The sequence below is a fragment of the Protopterus annectens genome, chromosome 7.part0, assembly GCF_019279795.1.
Source record: "Protopterus annectens isolate FY-2018-M chromosome 7.part0, PAN1.0, whole genome shotgun sequence".
NCBI classification, from domain to species: Eukaryota; Metazoa; Chordata; order Ceratodontiformes; family Protopteridae; genus Protopterus; species Protopterus annectens.
This window is the reverse complement of record NC_056739.1, coordinates 771,336,675-771,360,816: the sequence shown is the minus strand read 5'-3', so window position 1 is coordinate 771,360,816 and position 24,142 is coordinate 771,336,675. Positions and strand designations below refer to the sequence as shown.

Genomic DNA, 24,142 nt, shown 5'->3' with positions numbered 1-24,142 from the left:
GGGCATCTGTTTGAGGCTGATAATCTTCTTTGTGAGATATTTCTGCAGCCTTTCCAGTTGTTGTAGATGTCTTGTGAGGTACATACCAAAAGGGGCATTGTACTCTATAAAGGGTCTAATGAATGACGAGTAGAGGGGAATAATGACCTATTTTTTCCTGGATGAGAAACCTTTTGTGATGAGGTGTGCCACATAGAAGGATTTCCTGACTACTGTGGTGATGTGATTATCAAAGGAGAGACTACTGTCCACCTGTGTCCCAAGGTCTCTTATCACACTTTTGGTGTTAAGTAGACTACCGCCTGTGTGGTAGTTCATAGGTACACAGGTTTTACCAAAAGGGATAACAATGCACTTTTTGGCATTGAGCTTGAGGCCATGGCTTTGACACCAAACATCTGTTTCAGTGAGGTCCTTTTGTAGGATGTCCACATTGTTAGGAGTTTTGATTATGGCTCCTAGTTTGCAGTCATCTGCAAACTTCGTTAGCCAAAGACCATCTGTGTTAGCATGTACTTCAGAGAAGTAGATAGCAAACAGGAGAGGACCCAGGACTGAACCCTGTGGTACTCCACTTGTCACTGGTCTGAAGTTGGATTTGTAATAATTTTTAATAGTGAAACTTCTTTTTGTCCTACTAGTGAGCTGATTTGAATCGGGCATCAGGTTTAGTTTGACTAGAGCCAGATCCGGGACAAGCTAGATATTCTGGGCCCTGTGCCAGATGGAGGCCCGGAAATAAACTTCAATGTTAAAACACACACATACTGTGCCACCCCTTCCTCACCTCTCAACTATGATTTGAACTCCTAAATCCGAGGCTGCTCTGCTGCTCCAGTTTGGCATGGAACAGTTCTGATTTCTGCTTTTTCAATTGCTCAAATGTAGAGGCAGTGAAAGAGAGAGAGATACTTCCTGGAGCTTTTTGAAGCCAAAATGGACCAGAAGCAGACAAGCCTGCAATTCAGCATTAGCGTGGTTTAAAAAAATGGTACTGCATAATGTTGAAGACATTTACATGTAGATGTGGTAATCAGCTGTGCAGTCAGAACAATTAGGCTTGAATATAGTATTTTCTAGAATCAGCTATGACTATCTGTGGGTGAAAATAACCTAGCTCAACACTTATTTGTCCTCTTTCCAAACCTATTGTTCTGGGTTACAATCAAGCTAAAATTAAAACAGCTAACATGCACCAGGTTGTATTTGTATACATATGGAATTTAGACATTAAGATTAAATTAATAAATTAGTAGTTAAGTGGACATTAAATCAATAAAAACTGAGATTGCAGTACAGCAGAAAAATCAGAAGATCACTTAGATTTGATGCTGGCACTGTGGTAAGGAATGCGGCATAAATAGGAGTCAGTCCAAAGAAGACTTAAGAGATCATAGACCTTTTTTAGCATATTTTCCTTGTTTAAGAGTATTTTGGTCCATGAGCACTGTGGAACAGTCCTTTGTTCTCTGTACACAATTGCTTGATGAATTCCACAAAACTGAGAATAATTTATTGCACTTCAATGTCGGCTCATCTTGTAGGCTAAAGTCTAATGGAATTGCAGAGAGACCTGATTAAATACTCCTCTCTGGCACACTCCACTTTCCTCTCACTTAGGATGGATCTATGTTTTTGGGGATTTGCCAGTCCCAGAATTAGGAAAATATATCATCACATTCTTTGGTTCCTTTTTCAAGTGCATAGCGCTATAGTCCTTCAGCAGAGTTCTTCCGTAGTCTGGCTGTTTGTTAGTTGGCAGTTAGTAGCAGTTGCAGTCTTACTGGAGAAAGAAAGATGAATGAATATCTGACTCACTGAATTAATCTCACTGCAGTATATATCTACTTACAGCTGCAAGGATTTGGAATTTCTTTCTACTGTCTCTGTACTTGATAGAGGACAATTTGCCCAGTGGTTTTACCCAGTTAACAAACAGCTAAGAGAGTATTTTAAAAATTCTCTCCTTTATGGGCCTTTGTTTCTACCATTATTTTGGATTTGTCCAGAATTCAGGAGCAAATAAGTTGATAGATGCATTGAACTGTTCTTATAAAATATGTCATTTTCTGGCAATTTCTTGTGGATTGCAATCACTAAATAATGACAGGCGTATGAGTTTTTGATTTCATATCCTTCAGAAAATGCTTGCTAATGCAAAGCTTGTTTTAACAACTTTCTAAGTATATAAGATATGTACATCTGATTCTTGAGCTAAAAACAACACACAGCAAAATTCTTCAGCAACTGCACCATCTTGGCCTATCACCTCCTTCAATTCAGCAGTTTAAAAGCTACCTATCTGACAGACCGCAAATTGTTAGATGGCAATATACTTTCTCTCTTTACCTCCTCGTTGTTATCACATGTATACAAGGCTCAATTCTTGGTCCATTTCTCTAACCTTTTCATTAATGACCTCTATACCTCTTCTAGACAAGCATCACTGATACAGTATGCTGATGATTCAAGACTAATATTCTCATCTGACGCTCTGGCACATCTTCTTGAAATCATACAAGAAGGCTTCACCTCTGTTGAAAACTGGCTTCACAATGCCCAATAATTACTCAGCTCCCTCCAAAAAAGAACTACTACTATTTCTCTCCAGGGCAGATCTGAAGAACAAATTCAGTTTCAAAATCTTCTCACTTAACAATACAGAGATAGAAAATTGCATGTTATTAAAAACTGCTTGGTATGACAACCTCATATTTAAGCTCCACATGCAAAATAATATAAAAAAACTCACCAGAAACTTGATGTGCTTTATAAACATAAAAACCTTCTTACTAACTCTGCTAAACCACCCTAGCAACCACTTAACCTACGTTCACTCTTATAGGGTGACCCAGTCCTTACCAGCTTGCAGTTATCTGTTAAAACTAAAAAACAGAAAAAATAGTAATCTTAAAACTATGTTAATGAGTGCAGTCACAATAATTTCCAAAAATCATGAAACTCAGGTAATGTTCCAAAGCAGCAAGCCTTTATTCATCACAGACAAGAGATCCTCAGTAAGAAAAAAAACAGAAATACTCTACAATGTTAAACATAATCAGCTTTTATACACTTAGAAGTAGGTGTGGAAAATATATGTATTGTTTAATTTTAAACCAACCCCTGGAATCACAGGTGTAAGTTAGAATGCAACTGTCCTTACCTTTTTCTTCTTTTGGGTCAGGGTAGCCTCACTGCATAATTCGACCAAAAGGCCTGTTCCACATAGGGTCATTGTTAGTTTTAGCATCTCTAATGGGATCCAGGATCACATGTAACATGTTTGATTCATATCCTGTAGTTAGGAAATAATTTTCAAGATCATTCATATTTTTGAGAAAAGGGGACAAATCTGTGGTAATGTGTGCTAATCTGCAGCCTTGTGACTTTATTACATTATGCTTAGTTTTTATTGGATGCATACTGTCTCTGTGAAGTACATAGTTCCTTCTTGTTAGTTGCCTGTATAAGTTACTAATTATTATACCATGACTCGCCATTAATATTTCAAAACGTGCACGCTGATTGGTCAGCGTGCACATTGTAAATCGACTTATACTAATGGAAAAAGGTCCGGTCGCCCGGACTATTTCCATTAGTATAAGTCTTTTTTAAAACACTGTCTCGCTATGTTAAAGGAGTTTAACATAGCGAGACAGGTTTAAAAAAGGCAATGGAGATCTCTGTTGCTTTTTTTAAAGCTGTCTCGCTATGTTAAACTCCTTTAACATAGCGAAACAGTTTGTAAAAAGCAACGGAGATCTTGCTTTCTCCATTGCTTTTTTCAAAACTGTCTCGCTATGTTAAATGGGTTTAACATAGCAAGACAGCTTTAAAATAAGCAATGGAGATTCTCTGTTGCTTTTTTTAAAGCTGTCTCGCTATGTTAAACCTATTTAACATAGCAAAACAGTAAAAAGCAATGGAGATCTTGTATTCTCCATTGCTTTTGCCCACAGCTCTGATGTACTGCATAGGCATATGCATGCGCAGTACATCAGAACTGCCGCAGAATACCAGACAGCTGTGGAAGGGCAGCAAGGAGGCATTATACAATGCCATTATTTAAGAAAAGTAATTATTTTTTTTCTTAAATAATGTCATTGTATAATAGCAATAACCCACTTCTGGGTGTGGGTAATGCTGGATTTACCCATGGTTGGCTTTGTTTGGCCACTTGGGCTTCACCCTCGTGACCAAAACACGCCAACCGTGGGTAAATCCAGCATTACCCACACCCAGGCGTGGGTTATTGCTATAATCTTCCTCTGTCTTTATCAATACTGAGAGTCATATCAAGGAACTGCACTGACTTCAAGCTGATGTAAGTGGTAAATTTCAGGAAGGAGGTGGAGTTACTGATATAGTGGATAAACTCGTGAGTTATCACCTTGCCAGACAATAAATACATCATCAATAAAGCAAAGTTAGTTGATCAGAAATCTCCAGTATTCACTTTGCAGCACAAATTCCTCCTTTCACTTGCCTAAGGCTACATTCGCCAGGTTAGGGGCCATAGCTGCACCCATGGCTATCCCCCTCATTTGTTTGTAAGCCAGGCTACTGAAACCAAAAAAACTGTAGCTCAACAGCAAGTCTGTTATCTTTCCCTAGTGGAGTTAGAAATATGGGTTGCAAATAGATAGATACTGTTTTCCTTAACTAGGATTTAGTTTGATATAATCAGTAGTAGTGTGTGGGAGTGGATACTTGTGCTTTCACAGCCTGGTTTATATTGTTTGCCTGGAATAGGTTGATTTAAAATTAAAGAATACATATATTTTCCACACCTACTTCTAAGTGTATAAAAGCTGATATGTTTAACATTGTAAAGTATTTGATTTTTTGTGGAGGATCACTTGTCTATTAAGAATAAAGGCATGCTGCTTTGGAACATTACCTGGGTTTGATGATTTTTGGAAATTATTGTGACTGAGCTCATCAATGAAGTTTTAAGACTACTAGTTTTCTGTTTTTTATTTTTTCCTCAACATTCATGTTGATGAGGTTGAAACTATATCTGTTAAAACTAAACTTTAAATATTCTACATCAGAGTTACTAAATCTGCTGCCAATAAAAAATGCCACAACATCATTGCAAGGCCCTTAAAAGTCTGAGTGGGCTTAAACTACCCCACTATCTGGACTTTATACAACTAGCTGCTGTCCATATCATTATTTGTAAACCCCACGCCTGTTCTACACTAAGCTCTTCCTTCCTATCACCCAAACAGACCCCTTTGATCTAATCATAAACAACTTCTCATCATCTACAAACATCAAAAAGCATTTGGAAATAGCCTTTACTACTATTATGTTGCCAAGAAATGGAATTCTATTCCACAGGCTATTAGAACTGTAACCTACCATCCCTCCTTCCGGCATCTTCTGAAAGACCACCTATAAAACACATGGTTCTGATCATGCTATACCCTTTGGCTGAACATAAATCTTGTCTTTTCTCCACTCCTGTCTGCACAGATTCTCTACCAATCACCATGTCCTCATCTTCATCTGACTATCCTACCCTCTCTACAACTTTACATAACTTTTTCCAATCACCTCCTCCCCGTTTATATTAATCTATACTAATCTCTCTCCACCTTATATTTGCAACTGACCTAAACACATGACTTTTACTTACTACTGTGTATTGCCAAAATGACACTATGCAGAACTGTATTTAGTTTTATTTGCTTTTTCTCATTGTTATCTTTGTAACTTATTTTAAGTATATCTCTATGCCTTTCAACATTGTTGATTATTTTTGCAATGTATAATTTCAGCTGTTTCTTATGTAATGTGTTTGGAGTTTTTTTTTTAATTTTCTATGTTAAATGGAGCTTTTCTCCTTGGGCCTCCCTTGAAAATGGGCTCTTGTGACCCAGTCAACCTTCTTGGTAAACAAATGTCAATAAATTAAAAAAAATTGAGAGATAAGAGAGGGACTTGCAATGGACTGTACTGCATAGTTATCATAGCAGCAAATCTAGATACATGTCTTGGTTATTATTTCTGGATTCATTACCTTGATCTCAAGCCAATATCTGAGGTATATACAATCATACAAGTAGCTGTAATTAATTGTTACACGGACCTAATTTGAAAGGATTGCTCTCAGAATAAGTAACCAATTACACCGAGAGCAGATGTTCTGGAATCTGGTCCCCATAGTAAGTCTGTTTATAGATAGGCCTTACATTGAACCGAGTCACTTACATTGACATCAAGTCTTTTGGAATTGGGGCAGACTTACACTGAGAACAGCTTTTTTGGAATCTGTGTGTGTATTCACACTTTCATATGCATGAACCTGTATGTGTTTATACAGAAAGCGCAGTTCTCAACTGTTTCTGTTTTTCCCTTATTCGTGCTCGGTTCCTCGTTGAGTTTGTGGTTTTCCGGCAAACTGTTGTGGGTTACAGCCACTGAATAAGTATATAAGAACAATATTTAAAATCTGTTCCTGATTTTGTGTATTTGTCTCTAATCCCTGAGCAAAAAGGCTGTGAGGGCATGGGATGCAATAGATTGCATTGTATGGTTCTCACAGCAGTGAGCTGAAATAGATTTCTAGGTCATTATTTAGATACTTATTCATTCAGTTGATCGTAAGCAAACATCTGAGGTGTACACATTTGATGGTCATCTGTGAGTGTGCATATGTATTTGTGTAAATATTTGCTTTCTACTTTCCAGAGCAGTTAAGGCATAAAAGGAGGATTTGATTGAAGTTAACAGGAGCATCATATGAGTCATTTTCTTTGGGTACTATTCTTGGTTTCCTCGTGTTGAATTTAAAGTGAGTATATATTATCTGGCTGTGACTAAACTGGACAACATGAAATCTAAAAGTTTAATTTCAATATTTTAATTCCGAAAAAAAAATGCACAATTTAGCTTTTTTGCATGGATGTATATGTGAAATGCACCTTGTTGGGCTTTTGTAGTGCTGTCTGTCAGCGAATAAGCCTATGAGCTGATAATGATTTGCTTCATGTAGTGCATAAGTTAATTCCTTCAGCCTTTGTCTGTTGTGCAACTCTGACCTACTCATTTCACCAGAAAGTGCTTCTAGGCCCCATGAAAAGGGACATTTGCATCACGGAGCTATTAGCAAGTATTACACATTGTCTTTGAATCCCTGCACCCTTCACTGAGCTGCGGATTAGTGCTTCATTATATGCTATTTGACTATGAATCCCTGCACATCTCTTACCTAACTGCTTGCAATATGCACATTTAGTAAATATGAAATTCAAATGAAGAGAAGTTCACTGCTGCACAAGTCACTGTGAGCATTTTTTTGCTTTGTTTCAATGTTTTTGCCATAAAATGTGAAATAAAAGTTTTAAATTAAATCCAGATCTATATATCACTGTAAAAGTAAAGAAAATATTATGTTTGAATCATGTTTAATGGTAATCAGTAAGAGATTGGCTAGTAATGCCATTACCAAACCAAACTTGTAGATTTCATGTAGTCCAATTTAGTCACAGCCAAATCCTCAACCCTCCACTGTAACACCATTCACAAATTAAATTGGCTAGAACTGCCTAACTCTCTCTGCTATATCCAACTAACTAATGCTCATAGACTCATCTTCAAACCCCTTCTCTGCCCCTCACTTGCATCAACTCTCAAAATGCATCTGCCTGATAGACCTCTCAGGTCCAATAATCAGAACCTGCTCGAACTGCACAAACCTGCATGCACTCAAGGCAGACTTCTATTAGCCTTCTCTCTAGCACACCTTTGGAATTCCCTGCCACCACTTATTCGATCTACCCAAAACCACTCCACCTTTAAGAGCTTGCTCCATTCCCACCTCTCATTTCACTGGGAATGTTCCTGTTCTCACCCCACATGACTTCCATCTACTTCGCCCCTATTTTCCTATTCCCTTTCTCTCTCAACTTAAGTATAACACTGATCTCCACTATGCTTATCTACCATGTTTCTTAAACTATTACTCACTCCCTACTATTACTTACATACACTTATACTTGCAAGACTTGTAACTCTCAACTGCCTTGTTTCTGTACAATTCTTGAATATGCCATGTGACACTCTTTGCCCCTACTGTTTTACACCATGTGTAATCTTCTCATTTGTGTATATTACCTTGTTGCTCCAACAAAGTGTTATAACATGATTTTTTTTATTTTATATTATGTTTTGTTTTTACTTTACTGTATACTGTAATTTCTTAAACTGTGTAACAATTTGTGAACATATGTTAAGTTTTCAATTTGTATACTGTTTAAGGAGCTTTTCTCCCTTGGCCTTCATTGAAAATGGGCTCTTCTTGACCCAGTGGACTATCCCGGTAAACAAACTGTAAATAAATAAAATAAAAAAATAAATAAATGCAATACTGATGTGGCTGTTGGGGGCCAGGCCCCATTTGGCCATGATTTAACTGTCATTATATGTAAGCATGTGAAGAAAGTCATAATGTAGCTTATTCAGGATGACACAGAGAGACTAATTCTATCAGAGATGGAACAATGCGGGTATGTCAAGGCCTGATCTTCACTTCAGATATTTTGAAGAGGTAACAGCAGCAGTAGATGAAGGGCTAACAATTCATACTGATTATGTTGAACATTGTAGGGTCATAGGTGCATACTAGACTAACATCCCCAGGACCTTTTTAAACCTAGCTGTGCTTCCTAAATTTATCTGACAAGTTTTGTAACTCAAGTTTATTTTAAGGATACAGATAGGCTTTGGGCTTGGGCTTGGGCTTGATTGATCAAGGTTTACAGGCTGTCTCTTTCAGAGATATTGATGCCAAACCAGCAGTAAATTGCTGATTTTCCATCTCCTGGTCCAAGTTATGCTTGAAATGGGTTAGGGAAGAACTCTTTCACATGGTCAGAAGCCTGTTCCAGAGAAGGGGTAGTCTCTGACAAACATACCTGCCCTCCAACATGTCCTATTTATGTCACAGATGAGGTTTAGGTTCCTAGATCAGGTAATCTTGATGTTTGTTATCAGGATGAGTAGAAGGGCCATCAGAGTGAGAACAGAGGATCCCTTAAAGGTTAGGCATAGACTGCCTCTCAACAGTTTGAAAGAGACATAGTACAGAGATAGGACTTTGACGTGGTCCAAAAATGACATGTTTACACCATGTATTTTTTGTGTGTGGACCCTCTGAGGATGCTCCAGTTTTTGCATATACCTGGTCAGGTACATAATGAAGGCTAAACAAGGAGAAAGTTACTCTCAGCTGCCTGTCGGCTGCCAGGATCTACCACATAACGCGCACACTCAGGTCACTCCACAACAAGTACAAATATGACTCTGTCATTGTCCATGTTGGTGTGAATGACCTGAGACGTACCTCCCTGGACTACATGAAAGGAGACATGGAAGAGCTGTCCGATCTTGTAGCCCAGGCAGGTATGACCCTAGCCCTGAGTAGCATCCTGCCATCACCCAGAATGATACCACAGTACAAGGACAAAATGATTGACTTCAACAACTGGTTAAACTTCTGGTTTCATTCTAAGGGATCTAGTATATGTCTGCCTGGGATGACATGATTGACAAACCACAATGCTTTGCCAGAGATGGCCTGCACCTGTTGCCCTTGGGATTCCAGATACTGGCTAAGGCTCTTGCCACCCCTATAGTGCCTTTTTTAGGCAAGGTTCAAATGACAAATTCACCACCGTAACAGGTACAAGCAAGCAAAATCTGAAGGTAATGCTACTCAATGCTAGAAGTCTAAACCTCAAAATGCACTCACTCAAGGCACTCCTTAAAATGGAGAACATTGACATCTGTGCAGTGACAGAGACCTGGTTCAAGGCTCCAGAGAGCACCCCTGCATTACCAGGTTATAATTCATGCTACACCTTTTGGCCACCTAACCTGGACCAAAACACTAAAGGCGGAGGCATGTCCATATTCATAATGGATATACACACCTCCAGGCTAGTTGCTCAGCATAATGCATCCAAGATTATCCAAGTGCAACTAACTCTGGGCAAGACCACAATCCAAATTGTAGCTTGCTACAGATCCCCCACCATACCCCAAGATTCCCACTCCTCATTTCTTGATACACTAGAAAATATTAGGGTACAACCTAACACCCTAATAAAGGGCGATTTCAACTACCCCACCATTAACTGGGAAAACTACTCATGTACCAACTCTTTTGCTCAATGTTTTCTGGAATTCATAAATTCCAATGTCTTGGATCAGCTTATTCTCACCCCCACCAGGGGCAGCAATATCCTAGACCTGGTCATTACCAACATGGGCAACTGGTGTTCCACACCAGAGGTCAACTCCTTGTTGGTCAGATCCGACCACAAGCTAGTCACTCTAGACATCAACACCCCGCCCCCACCCCCCATTAGGGAAACCACCATAACAAATATCTCCAAAGCCAACTTCACGCTTCTTAAGACAGAAGTGGCAAACTTTATGACACCCATGCAGATGGACAATACAGTTATAACTGCTGAATCCTACACAAATGCACTTTATAAGCACTTACACAAGTGCATGGATCGTGCTATCCCAAACAGAACCAAGATGCTATCCTCCAAAAAAAGGAAGCCAATCTGGTGGTCTTCTGCCATAAACAAACTCTACAACAGAAGAAAGAAACTGTTGCAAAAAAAGGTAAAATCCCATGATTGGAGGAACTCCCTGGCCAGCCTCAGTAAGAAGCTGAGATCCCTCATAAAATCCTCCAAAGCTAGTTATGAAAACAAAATCACCACTGATTCTAAAGACAACCACAACGCATTCTATAGCTATGTCTAGAATTTCAATGGCAACACTCAGATCTGCTCTGAGTTACAGCACAATGGCACTAAATATACAGAACCAACTGATATTGCCAACATCCTGGCAGATAGGTTCAGTGCTAACTTTACCCTGCCACCCCCTAAAGGGCCCATCTTTATACTGGAAGAATGCAAAGTTCCTGTAATCACAGCTGCACAGGTAAAAACCACACTCTTGAAAGCCAAGAACACAGCATCCATGGGACCTAACAACATCTCAGGCTGCATTCTACACAAACTACAAAATGAACTGGCACCTCACCTAAGTATCATGTTCAATCATAGTCTTACCTCAGGCTTTGTGCCCACTGAATGGCACACAGAGATGGTCATCCCACTCCACCACGGACCCCGGGAACTACCGCCCCTTTAGCCTGAGCCTGCAAGGCTATGGAACGTATCATCATGGAACTTATAATAATGACATCGGTAATCTCTAAACTCTGGACCCCAACCAGTTTGGGTTTGTAAAAGGCAGATTATGTCTCTTAAACATGACAGACTTCCTTGAAGTGGTCACCAAAGCTGTAGATGAGGGTAAGGTGGTTCACACAACCTATCTAGATCTCGCCAAGGCTTTTGACACCATCCCCAACTCTGGAATTATAGATAAACTCACTAAACTAGGTATAAATCCCTATGTCACAAGATGGGTTGCCAACTGGCTCACTGACAGAAGCCACACTGTAAAAGTAGCTGACTCCAAATGTAGTTTCAGACCAGTGACAAGTGGAATACCACATGGTTCAGTCCTGGGTCCTATCCTGTTTGGTATCTACTTCTCTGAAGTACAGGCTAACACAGAAGGTCTTTGGCTAATGAAGTTCGCAGATGACTGCAAACTAGGAGCCATAATCAAAACTCCTAATGATGTGGACATCCTACAAAAGGGCCTCACTGAGATAGATGCCTGGTTTTAAAGCCATGGCCTCAAGCTCAATGCCAAAAAGTGCATTGTCATCCCTCTTGGTAAAAACACTGTACCCATGAACTACCACATAGGCAGTAGTCTACTTAACACCGAAAGTGTGATAAGAGACCTTGGGACACAGGTGGACAGTAGTCTCTCCTTTGATAATCACATCACCACAGTAGTTAGGAAATCCTTCTACGTGGCACACCTCATCACAAAATGTTTCTCATCCAGGAAAAAAGAGGTCATTGTTCCCCTCTACTCGTCACTCATTAGACCCATTATAGAATACAGCGCCCCTTTTGGTATGTACCTCACAAGACATATACAACAACTGGAAAGGCTGCAGAAATACCTCACAAAGAGGATTACCGGCCTCAAACAGATGCCCTACACAGACCGTCTCAAAAAACTCCGGCTTTACTCCATCGCATATCTAGGCGATCTCTGCCTAACATACAAAGCTATGTCAAACCCAGAGCTGTTGGACATGCCCCACTTAAAGAAATCCCAATCCCGCCGAGTTGTAGCAGGGACACTTTTCAGTATTTATTTGGTGTAGGTACACCAGGATGGGGGCACCAGATGGTGTGGTAGGGGGCGCCGTGGAGCCCTTTTGCCCTAGGTCAGCAGTTGACCTAAGACCACTAACATGCTCTAGAGACCTAGACCTTGTCAAAACAATAAATATAATGTGCTGGAGGGATAGATTTCTGTCCCAGAGACTTCCCATACTCCAGAACAAACTACCTGTCTATATCAAACAAAGCTCCTCATTAGCACTCTTCAAGAAAAATCTTGATGATTGGATGGGAGATATGAAATTCACCCCGGGGATCACTTCTGTGGCTCTGCTCGACAGGGGCACAGGAAAATAATTTTCTTGGGTGGCGAAAGCCAGGGTACCTTTTTGGCTAGGCTTATATAGGCCCTAGGGCCAATAGCCTAGTACCTACCTATGAACCTATGAAGGGAGTGTTTTACTCAGTGATTGGTCTGATGAGAGCTTTGTATAGAGGAACAGTGACATTCTTGCAACTAGATGTGACACTCTTGGTTATAAATTGTGCAACACAGAAAGGTCTCCTTACAGCTGTAGACATTTGATGATCAAAGGTCAGATTCCCAAATTACTGACTACTGGGTCAACTCTTAGAGGTGTATTACCAGTGTGATGGTTTCCAAGGGTTGCCATCTTCCCAAAGTTTACTATTATGAATTTTTTGCCATTGACTTTTAGATGGTAGCTTTGGCACCACTTATTAGTCTGCGGCAGGCCTTCTTGGTGGGTATTTGTATATTTGGGGGATTCTGTTATTCCTAGATTGTAGATTTCTGCAAATTTGGTCAGCCAGAGGCCATTGATGGTGGCCTTGACTTCAGAGAAGTACATGACAAAAAGGAATGAACCCAGCACAGATCCCCAATTCTAACTACTTGAGTCCCATCTATCAGCCAGTAAAGTATGAAGGTATTCCACATAAAGGAACAACTGACAGATTAAAAGCACTAAATGTCAACCCATGCATAATTATTTGACGCAACAAGACAGCAAATCAAGGTGGTGGGATTGTCTCTCTATCTCAATGGAGGATATCAGTGCTACCTCTCACCTTTGCTCTCAAGCCACATTTTTGGGTAACCATTCTCAGATATAAACATGGGAAATGGTCCTTGGATAACCAAATATGTGGATGACCACAGACTAGGGAACAAAACTTCCATAAGACCAAGAAATAAAGAAAAATAAATACCCAGCGCTGTAGAAGCAATCTCATATTTAATGTTAGTAAATATAGCATTGTGAGAAGCGGCAACATTATGAATGCAAAACACACAATAGTAGAAAATAAGATGGCTGATGATCAGTTTGGATTCAGATCAGGATGGTGATGTTTGTAGTGAGACAGATAGTTGAGAAGAAGCTGGTGATGAAGAAAGAGTCAAAAAGGACATTCCCAGACTTTGCGAAAACATATGACAAGGTCTAAGGAAAGCTGATTTGGGCAGTGCTGCTGTGATTTGAAGTCCCAGAAACATTGGTAGAATTAGTGCAGGCCATGTGCAAGGACCCAATAACTCAAGTACAAACAGTGTTTGGTCTCACACAGGGGCTCCTAGTAGGAGTCGGTGTGCATCAGGGCTTGGCTCTGAGCCCACTGCTGTTCATATTGGTAATGGACTACATTAACAAACAGGTCAGAGGAGACAGATGAACAAAATTGCTATATGACGATTATGTAGCATTATAATCAGACTGTGATCAAGAACTTCAGCAAAGGACATGGGAATGGAATGCAAAACCAAAAGCATGTGGGATGAAACTGAGAACAGATAAGTAATGTCAGCAAATGGGGGAAATCAGAAGCTGAGAACTGAGATAAAAGGGAAAATAGTGGAAGAGGTTAACAGCTTCAAGTATCTGGGAAGGGTGGTTGAGGAGAAGGGAAGTCTAAATGACAAGGTCAAAGCTAGAGTCAGAAGGCCTGCAGACACCTGGCACAGAGTGTTAGGTATACTGTATGGCAGAAAAATGCCAATGAAGCTGAAAAGTAAGCAGTACAAATCAGTGGTGTGACCAGTAATACTGTATGGTGCAGAAACCTGGGCAGTAAAGGCAGAGCAGATGAGGAAGCTAAAGATGATGGAGATGGAGATGGACATGAAGACGCCTGAGATGGGTGGTAGGATGCACACTGTGAGACAGAAGAAGACATGAGGACATAAGAGTAGATTGCAGGGAAAACCAAAAAACAGAAAACAGTGGTGCGGGCACATGTGCAGAAAGCTGAAGATAATCTGGTGAAGATGATTTGGGACAGATAGAAGAAAAGGAAACAAGGGTGTCCAGCAAAGGGCTAGTAAAATAGTGGACAACAGTTTAAAATGTGACCAGTGTGTTATCTGACAAAGTCAGAAAAGCATATTCTAACATGGTATTTTCTTACTCCAAAAGATCAGTGTACCAATTTGCATCTTCACTAACGTCATCCTTTATTGACACAGAACTGTAGTTTGTATCTTTTAATCAAGCTACCAGAGTGGTCTTGAAAAGGTACAATTCCTTACCTGAAAAGAATCTTAATTTTGAAAACAAGGGCTGTTCATATAGGTTTGTCATTGTTTTTTTGTTTCTTCTCTGTTACTTTTAGGGATCTCTGCTTGGTGTATGAGGCAATGTCTTTTCAAGTGCTGTGTGAAGGTTTATCATACCTGTCAACTGTCTAGACTTCCACAGAATGTCCATACTTTTGCCTCATATTTTTGCTGTGTTCCTCATAAAATTTGTGGTTTTCTGGCAAATCACTAAGAATTAGTCACTAAATAATGACACACATTTGAGTTTCAGACTTTATACCCTTCAGAAAATGCATGCTAACACAAAACCTGTTATTCTAGCATCTTTCTAAGTTTTTAAGAGCAATATATAAAATCTGTCCCTATTCTTGGGCCTTTGTCCCCCAATTATTTTAAGCTTTGCCCAGATTTCTTCAGCTAAGAGGTTAAGACGTGCAATGTCTATGCCAGGAAGACACTCCAGGAATATTTAACACAAGACCAGGAAATCTGCTTACAAAAATAGCCATCAGTTTTAATAAAAATTTACTGGAGTTATTCTCCCCATGACTCTACTGAAAACAACCTTTGTGCCCAGCCAGACTTCCCTGGTCAATAAATGCAAAATAAAATAAATAAATAAATTCTCTCTGTATCACTACTATATGGCCTTGATCAACATAATCTTCTCTTCTTACCATCTGTTTCTGGTAGCCCACCATATTGCAGGTATTTTTACTTCTCTCTCATTACACCTATTACTTTCTTTCCCTGTATATCTGTTTTTATCTCCTTACTATATATACTTGAAAAAAATGTGCTTTACCCATTATTCACTTAATATTCACTTTTTTACTGCATGGACATAACTTTCTGTGCTATTTTATTTGATCTGAAGTCTTTGAACCTCTCTCTCGCAAAATAATGACAAGCTACTATTTTAGCTAATATCCTTAGTCTTTACTGGTTCCAAAACTACCCATCAGACAGATCACAGGACAAGCTGTTAAATGGCAATTTAGCTACTGCACCTTTTTGTCAGCATGTTTCGGTGTACCCCAAGGATCAAGGTTCAACATATTTATTAAGAATTTGCACACTGCTATTAAACATGCCAAGCTAATCCAATATGCTGATTGTTTTCCTCTTACATGTTTATCTCAGAATCCTACTTGGCCTCAACAGGTTACTCAGGACTCCTTCACCTCCATCTGAACTTGGCTTGCCAAATCCAAACTCATCCTAAATTCAAATAAAACAAACTACTCCTTTTCATCTCTAAGTCCAATACTGATTGCAAGACAAACTTCAAAATCACGTCCTCCAATAATACAATAATTGAAATAGTCTCTAACATTAAATTACTAGGTGTCACTATTGAAGACCTTCAACAAGCTATCAAAAAACCCCACCAAAAGCTGGGTTTCTTATACAGAGTTATATACTACCTCAGAAAGAGTAGCAGGACAGACCACATCTCCTCTTATCTTCTTTCTACACTTCTATATGCCTCACCAATTTTCACCAACCTCTAAGTCACACAGAAATGCACCTCAAGTGGATAGAGCTATCCCATTACCTCACTTGCTCTCATCTACAAATAACTCACAGTGTAGTTCATCACGTTGAAAGGTGCCTTGCCCTCGATTCTTTGCTACAAACCCCCAACAGGCACCTTTGCTCTGGTGATAAACACTTTCTCAGATTCAACAAAATAGCTGAAGATGCCCTATATTCCAGCCATGTTTGCAGGGCCTGGAACTCCACCCTAACTCCATTCTACATGCACCGAAAATACATGCATCTTGAAAACTTAACTAAAACCCATCATTTTTAACTCTGCCACTGTTATACTCCAAGATAAGATTACCAGCTAACAAGTGATGTACTTAATATTCTGCTGAATCACCTCACACTATTCCTACTACATATTAAATGTATTCAGAAGCCTTTTTGTACTGCCATGTCTTACTATTATGTACAAACATTTAATATCTTATTTATGACTGGGCTGGCTTGAACTCCCTCACCTCCTTCAATGGTATCAACTCTCACTTGCCCACAAACTAGTAAACCATCCACTAAATGTCCCATCTCTCCAGAATCTACTCCAACCCTATCGCACCACCAGATCACTAAGATCCAGCAACAAAAATCACTTGCAGATCACTAAAGCCAATAACTCTGCTGGTGAAGCACTATTCTCTTGTGCCATAGTCAAATTATGGAACTCCGTCCCACCCACAATTACCTTCATACCATCATGCACCCACTTCAAAACCTTACTAAAAGCGCACCTAAAAACATGCTGGCTATGCCCTTGCAACTCCCACTCTAATATCACCCACCCCATCCAACCACTACCTTTCTTTCCACCCCACTAACTACCTTGATTATAGCAAGCTCGGATGCTCATAAGCCTACTATTATTATACAGCAGGAACTTCTTATTGTAACAATTGTTAATGTCTGTTATGTACTTCGCAGATAAAGATTCTAGTTGTCTACTGATGTACTACGTTCTTCATCTGTAACCATGTTTGTAATTAATTGCTATGTTAATCTAATTGTTAATCACTATTTAAATCCAGTGTAACTACTGTCTGTATATTTTAACTGTGGTGCTTTTCTCCCCGGGCCTCCGCTGAAAATGGACCTATGTCCAGTTGGACACTCCCGGTCAACAAATGTAAATAAAAATAAAATAAAATAAATTACTATTGTGTGCATATAATGTTCTAGTATTTGTATAAAATGTGAAAATTAGATAAGTGGAATGTATTGCTATTAACATTTGTAATGTTCTTTTCTCATCAGGCCACCACTGCTTTATGCCCAGATGGACTTACCTGGTAAACTAAACAAAATGCAAAACAAAAACAGATACATAAAAGACATAATAATTAGATTATATTTTCTACTGGCTTTGAACAGTTTTTCTGCATACTATATCCATGAGCAATATAGTGCTCACAGTTACTTCAGCTCATATTTGCACTCTCTTGTGGCTATACGGGGCTGTGTTGCATTATGACAAAGTTACTTTTATATATTATTCACCAATTCATGTTATATGTTATGGATTTCATTTGCAAAGTTATTTGAATCAACTTGAATGTTATTTAAACTTGTTGCTTTTCTGCTTTTGGCAGCATACGTTTCCAAGCTGTCAATATTTCTACAGCTTTACTTGTTGTTGTAACTAAGTGTGCTGACAAGAGGTCCTTATTTTCCAGTCTACTTAACTGTTTGAAACAAACACATACACATATAACAAAAACAAACCAACCTCCTTGAAGGTCAGTAGACTTAAGCCCAGCAAAAACTCAAGAACCATTGTAGTTAACAGAGCCTGACTTGAAATACACATCTGTGTGTTGATTGTGATTTGGAATGCAAAGCCATCTGTTGACTGTAACCTGTGATGTAAAGCCATGTGTGAATTCTTAGTTGTTTTAAGACAAATTTTATTAATTCAACATATTTACAATATATGCGCAAAAAGGAAGAAATTCAACATATACAATGATAGGAATACATTGAATAATCAAGGTAGTCTTATACAATTAACACATTTCAAGGCTGTCCCAATCATTAAATGTCATAGTATGATTTATCAATCTTATTCTGATCACTTCTTTTTCAGTTTTACATAGTATTGCTGTTAAATTTAACAAGTCTTTGAGCAAAGGAAAAGAGTTTGATTTCTAATGTTTTGTAATAACTTTTATAGCTAATACCAAAATGCTCCAGAACATTTTTTGTTTTTTGGCTTTTACAGATAAAGGAAGTGGAACATTCATTAATATTATTGAGCCAAGTTAAAGAATAATTATCCAGCCACAACCACTTACAAAACATAGCTGATTCTGACTTGTGATATAAATCTGTGTGCTGCCTGTGTCTTTTGATGTCAATCCCTGTGCTGATTGTGACTTTTGACATAAATGTGTGTGCTTATTGTGACTTGGAATGTAAACCCATGTGCTGATTGTTGTTTCATCTTATGTTTTGATTGCCAACAGTGGATATCATCTAGCACTGCTCTTTTAACCTATATAGGTACTGTCAATAAAGCTAGAAAAAATGGCAAACTAGTATCTTCCTTATTTCTAGACTTGTCTAAAGTCTTTGACACAGTTTGTCACAACAAACTTCTACTTAGCCCTCCCCTCTGTGGTTCAAAAGCTACCTGTCCAATAGGTGTCAATCAATAAAATGATACTCCATACTCTCTCCTTACCTCCCAGTCACCACTGGTGTACCACAAGGCTTTATCCTTGGCCCACTCTGCTTTATCATTTTAATCAACACCCTCTATACTTCCACACAACAGGCCACCCTAATACAATATGCAAATGATTCTGCTCTCATTTGCACATCTGTCAACATGGTACACCTCCAAAACATTACTCAGGATGCTTTAACAGCCACTGAAACATGGCTTTGTAACTCGTAATTCATGCTCAACTCAAAAAAGATAGAACAATGTCCTCTCTCTTGATAATACAACCATTAAAATCACTTCTCATAGCAGGCTGTTAGGGCTGAAAGTGGATGATAATCTTACATTTGACATGCCTATACAAAATTGCCTAAGAAAAACTCAAAAACTAGGGATGTTTTACAGAGCCAAAAACTTTCTCACCAACGCCTAAAACTACACTTGCCACTAATTATCTCCTCCCCACTTTTCTTTATGGTGCTCCCATCCTTACTAACCTCCAGGCTTCACAAAAATTAAAACTTGAAGAATGCTATAACTAAGTTGCTAAATTTGCAGCACATACCCTTTTTAGAACCCACCACTGTACAGCACTGAAAAGGATGAATTGGTCAGAACTATCACATCAACTACCATATACACAACTTCTTACAATCTATAAAATTATCCAGCATCCCTCTGCCTGTCCAGCGCTAAAATACATTTACACAGCTATGTTCCCAGTTGGTCATTGCAATCTGGTGACCAAAATCTCCTGTCTACAAACCTAACAAATCTGCTGGGCATTTTCCTGCACTCGTACAAGGTTTCTAAGGCCTGAAACTCCTTACCCTTATCCATCAGGTCTATACCCACTCTCCCTCCCATCTTTCCAAACCATTCTGAAAGATTTCCTAGTTAAAATATGGCTCATTCTCTTTCCTGACTTTCTCTCTACATACACCCTGAGCTCGTTTTCCCTCACTTCATATTGGAATTCCTGTGATATCAGACTAACTTCCCATTACTTTAGCTACAAACTGTATACAATTTTTCTAAATATTAAATGATTATAAGGTATCGATTCTTAACCAGTTTTTTATATTATGTCTAATCTGTTAATTATTTAAACTGCAGATCTTTTTGTTTTATCTTTGAAGATTGTAAAATTATTGTTCTTAAAATGTTTTGTAATAATTTGGACCTTTTCTTCCTGGGCCTCCACTGAAAATGGACTTCTACCTTGTCGGACTTTCCCAATAATCAAATGTCAATAAATAAAATCACATTCTTCTCAGAAGCCCCACGTCTGGGTAGAAATGAAAGATCATATAAAGAGTCACTAAATAAATATATTGGTACTGTGATTAAAATGACGTCTAATAATAATACTGAATGGTGAGAAGCTAATGAAAATAGTCAAGTTTTACATAGATTCAAAGTTTTGCTCTTATATAGTACAACTGTCATTCAAACCACGGGATGCTGTGGCATTTAACCTCAATTGTCACTGTATTTCTCTTATCTCCAAGTCTAATGGTGGGAATTAGACATGGAGATAAGAGAAATAAGAAAATAAAGAGTTCTTACTTTATAAATTATATTTTTTAATTTTTGAACTGAGTTTATTATTAAATATATTAGTGTTTATTAACTGAGTATTCAGAATATGTATAAATATTTAACATAGAAATGATAGACTTTATGGAGATGTGGTACCTTTAAACTGTTAAATACTTAATTGGTTAATAGACTGCAGTATATAAAGACTAACGCATTTGTTCTGATGAAGTCAAATTTGGTTGCAGGGAAGAAAGCGCTCAACCTTGTGTATGTTTTAAAGATATTAAACTGTGCTTTTTTTTACTCAGCTGGATTGCTACTTGGATACGTTCTTTGCCAGCATTTTGCTCAGGATGGCTGCTCATATGTGATTAGTAGTTTTATTCCAGCCGTTCTTGTGACACACTGCTTTTGCTTTTACTAGTATGATTAAGTGATCTGTAAAAACTAAACCACAAATGTCTGACATTTACAGATGTACAAGTGGGTGGGGTGTAAAAGCACTTCAAATGGAATTTACCTCTAAGTTAACATGAAAATAATGGGCTAAATTTAGTCAGAAAAAGTCCCTAGAGTTTGTAAACAAAGAGTTTCAACCTAATTTCTCAGTTTGTGTTACTGTTTCTTCAGACATCATTCTTTTCAAGGACTCTTTAGTGTAACTTTTACCCAGAGCTGCATCCCATCCTTGTTTAAAGTTGTGTTGCACAATTATTACAGAAGCTTTTCGTTACCCTTATCCAGTGCTGTTCGTACATTCTCCATCCAGGACTCTCTGATATCATTACCAAGGGGAAGTTTCTATCATTTTTAACCAGAGCAGAGCGTTATCTTTCTCAGGACAGGTTGCTGCTATCCTAACAAGGGTTACACGCTGACATCTTTACCCAGGCAGTTTGGTACCATTTTTCTCAGGCCTGTATGATACCATCTTTACTCAGGGCAGTTTGATATAGAAGGGTGCCATCTTTATCCAGGAAACTTAACACTGTTAACACTGTTGTCAGCCAGTTTGATTGTTGCCATCCTTATACAGAACTACTTAGCCTAAACTTTACCTTGCACTATTTGGTATAATCCCTACACAGAGATATCTGGCACCATCCTTAGTCAGGGCTGCTTGCATCATTACCTAGGATGCTTGATAGCATGCTCATTCATTGTTACATGCTGCCATTGTTTCTTAGGGATGCTTAACAATATCATCACCCAGGATGCTTGGTATCATCCTTATCTGATATTAGTTACCATCCTTACCTAGGACTGCTTAATGTCATCTTCACCCATGGCTTCTTTGTGCCACTCTCACCACAGCTGTTTTGATGCTATTACCTAGGGAATGTTGGTACCATTCTCACCCAGAGCATCTTGGCATCATTACCTAGGGTGTCTAATGGCACGTGCATCCACCTCTGTTTAGTGCCACTGTTACTCAGGGTGCCTTACCATTATTCTTACCCAAGTCTGCTTGACACTCATATTTTGGCAAGCATCTGTCTGTTATAGAGTTATATGAATGGCTGTGTGCTGAGAAATGCATACAAGCTTATCACCTTTATGCATAAACATTTAATAGTTCTGTACTTCTGAAGATGTCAGACTCATGGGGAAAAGTCTGCTTATACAAAATCAAAATCTATAACAAAGAACCAGTCATGATACGTTGCTAGGTTTAACTCAGAAACAAAATACAACAGGATAAAGCTAGCTCCCCAGGTTGCGGACTGTGGCCAGACCACATGTAGCTGATGAACACTACTGTATAACAGGACTGTTTTTCCACTGACTTGCAGAACATGGCTTAGACTATGGGGAACTTCTGAACACTGCTGTTGTAGCAGGGGTGTTTTTTTTCAGGTCATGACCATGTCTCAGACCACACAACTGCTAAATCCTACAACTGAAATGATTGGATTTCTCCAGCTTGCTCCAGGGGCTCAGACTATACATAAAAGCTTATCATTGCTGCTGTAGCAGGATTCAGGTTTCTCCACGATGTAGACAGTGACCTAGGCTATGTAGATACACTGAACATTGCAGATGTAGCAGGGTGAACTTTTTTCCAGAGAAGAACTCTTCAAATAATTAAATTTAGAATGGATGGTCTATACACATTAATACTGAATATTTGCAGTTTTGTGTGCCATCACAGTCTGTTCTGACATTTAGCATTCATTTATACTTTATTTTTCTACAGTTCTTCTTGGGTAACAGACTCAAAGTTCTGATGGTCCTGTGTATTCACATCTGATACTACAGTACCTTTGCGTTTTGTAACCTTAGCACTAACATACAGCAAGGTGTATAACATAAGGGCCTGTTGGTTTTTCTTAGATAGGTTTTGCAGATGGTATACTGAGCTTGGTTCAGAAAAGAAAGAGACAAAGAAATGCAAAATTGTTCACCCTTTACCATCTGCCAAATTCCCAGAATCTGGAAGGTGAATATCTTAAGAGCTGCAGCAGAGGCCAGAGCCTACCCTATCTATACTGATTGAATACTCTGTCAATAAATCCTATGTACTGCTGCTGTGATAAAAATATGATATCCTCTCCATCCATAAAGATGGTCAAGCAATTGAGCTCACTAATTATAGCCCCCATAGTCATTCTCTCTCCTCTAAGATACTTGAAAAATGTATTCTGTCCCAGTTACTCCATTATATCACCCCAAAAAACACTTCTCTCTCCCTCACTGCATGGCTTCCACCCACCATAGCACCTCCTCAGCTGTCCTTAGTTCCCTTTAATGTGACCTAGTGTTAACCCTCCATTTCCCACATTATTCTCTTACAAAACAAACTCTCTAACCTAGTCCTTGATATCTGTCTTGTGGTTTTCCAGCTACCTTGCTGATCACCATCAAGCAATGAAACCTCTGACTGACATTTAATGGATTCTAACGATATCGGTTGGAGTGCCACAAGGATCCATACCTGATCCTGTCCTATTTAACATCTTTGTTAATGACCTTGCCCTGACAAACAAGACCAACAACCTACTACAGTACAGTACGCAGATTACTCGACCATCATCTGCTCAACAAAAAACCTTGACTCCCTACAATTGCTAACTCAAGAATCTTTATTCTCAGTAAAAAAGTGCCTGATCTCCAACCAGCTATTCCTCAACCTCAGTGATCAAAATTACTTCTCTGTGTTGCAAAGCACCTTGCAATAAAAGTAATCTTTCTCTGTTACCGCCTCTAACAACACCAAAATGCGACTTGTCACCTATACTAAACTACTAGGAGTTCATATAGATGAAGCCCTAAAATCTTATGTACACAGAGATCACATATTTAAAAAGTAAAAAAAAAAAGCATTAAAAATTTGGAACTCTTTATAGAGCCAAACCATATCAATCTAATGGAGCTAGATCTCAGATTTTTGCAAACCCTCCTCCTATCTCACCCTCCTCTATGCCACATCAATATTTATAGACATCCAATCGACATATCTAAACAAGCTTAAAAGTGCTTCAACATTTCCGGCCAACCTTCCCCATAGATCACACAACTGTCTAGCACTCGGACACCTTCAGTGGCTTGAAGTACCGTACCTACTCATCTACTCTCAACTCCCTACTGTCC

General features: G+C 38.8%; 1 protein-coding gene across 2 annotated transcripts in view; it reads right to left on the bottom strand.

Moving 5' to 3' along the window:
• The window catches only part of KIAA0040 (KIAA0040 ortholog), a 441,499-nt gene that overhangs the window by 285,274 nt on the left and 132,083 nt on the right, over positions 1–24,142 (bottom strand). The window contains exon 2 of one of the 2 annotated variants that reach the window (XM_044077296.1): positions 3,164–3,295. The exons of the other annotated variant lie outside the window; for it this stretch is intronic. The gene's annotated coding sequence lies outside the window, so the exon portion shown is untranslated. The remainder of the gene's footprint in view (positions 1–3,163; positions 3,296–24,142) is intronic. 2 annotated transcript variants of the gene reach the window in all.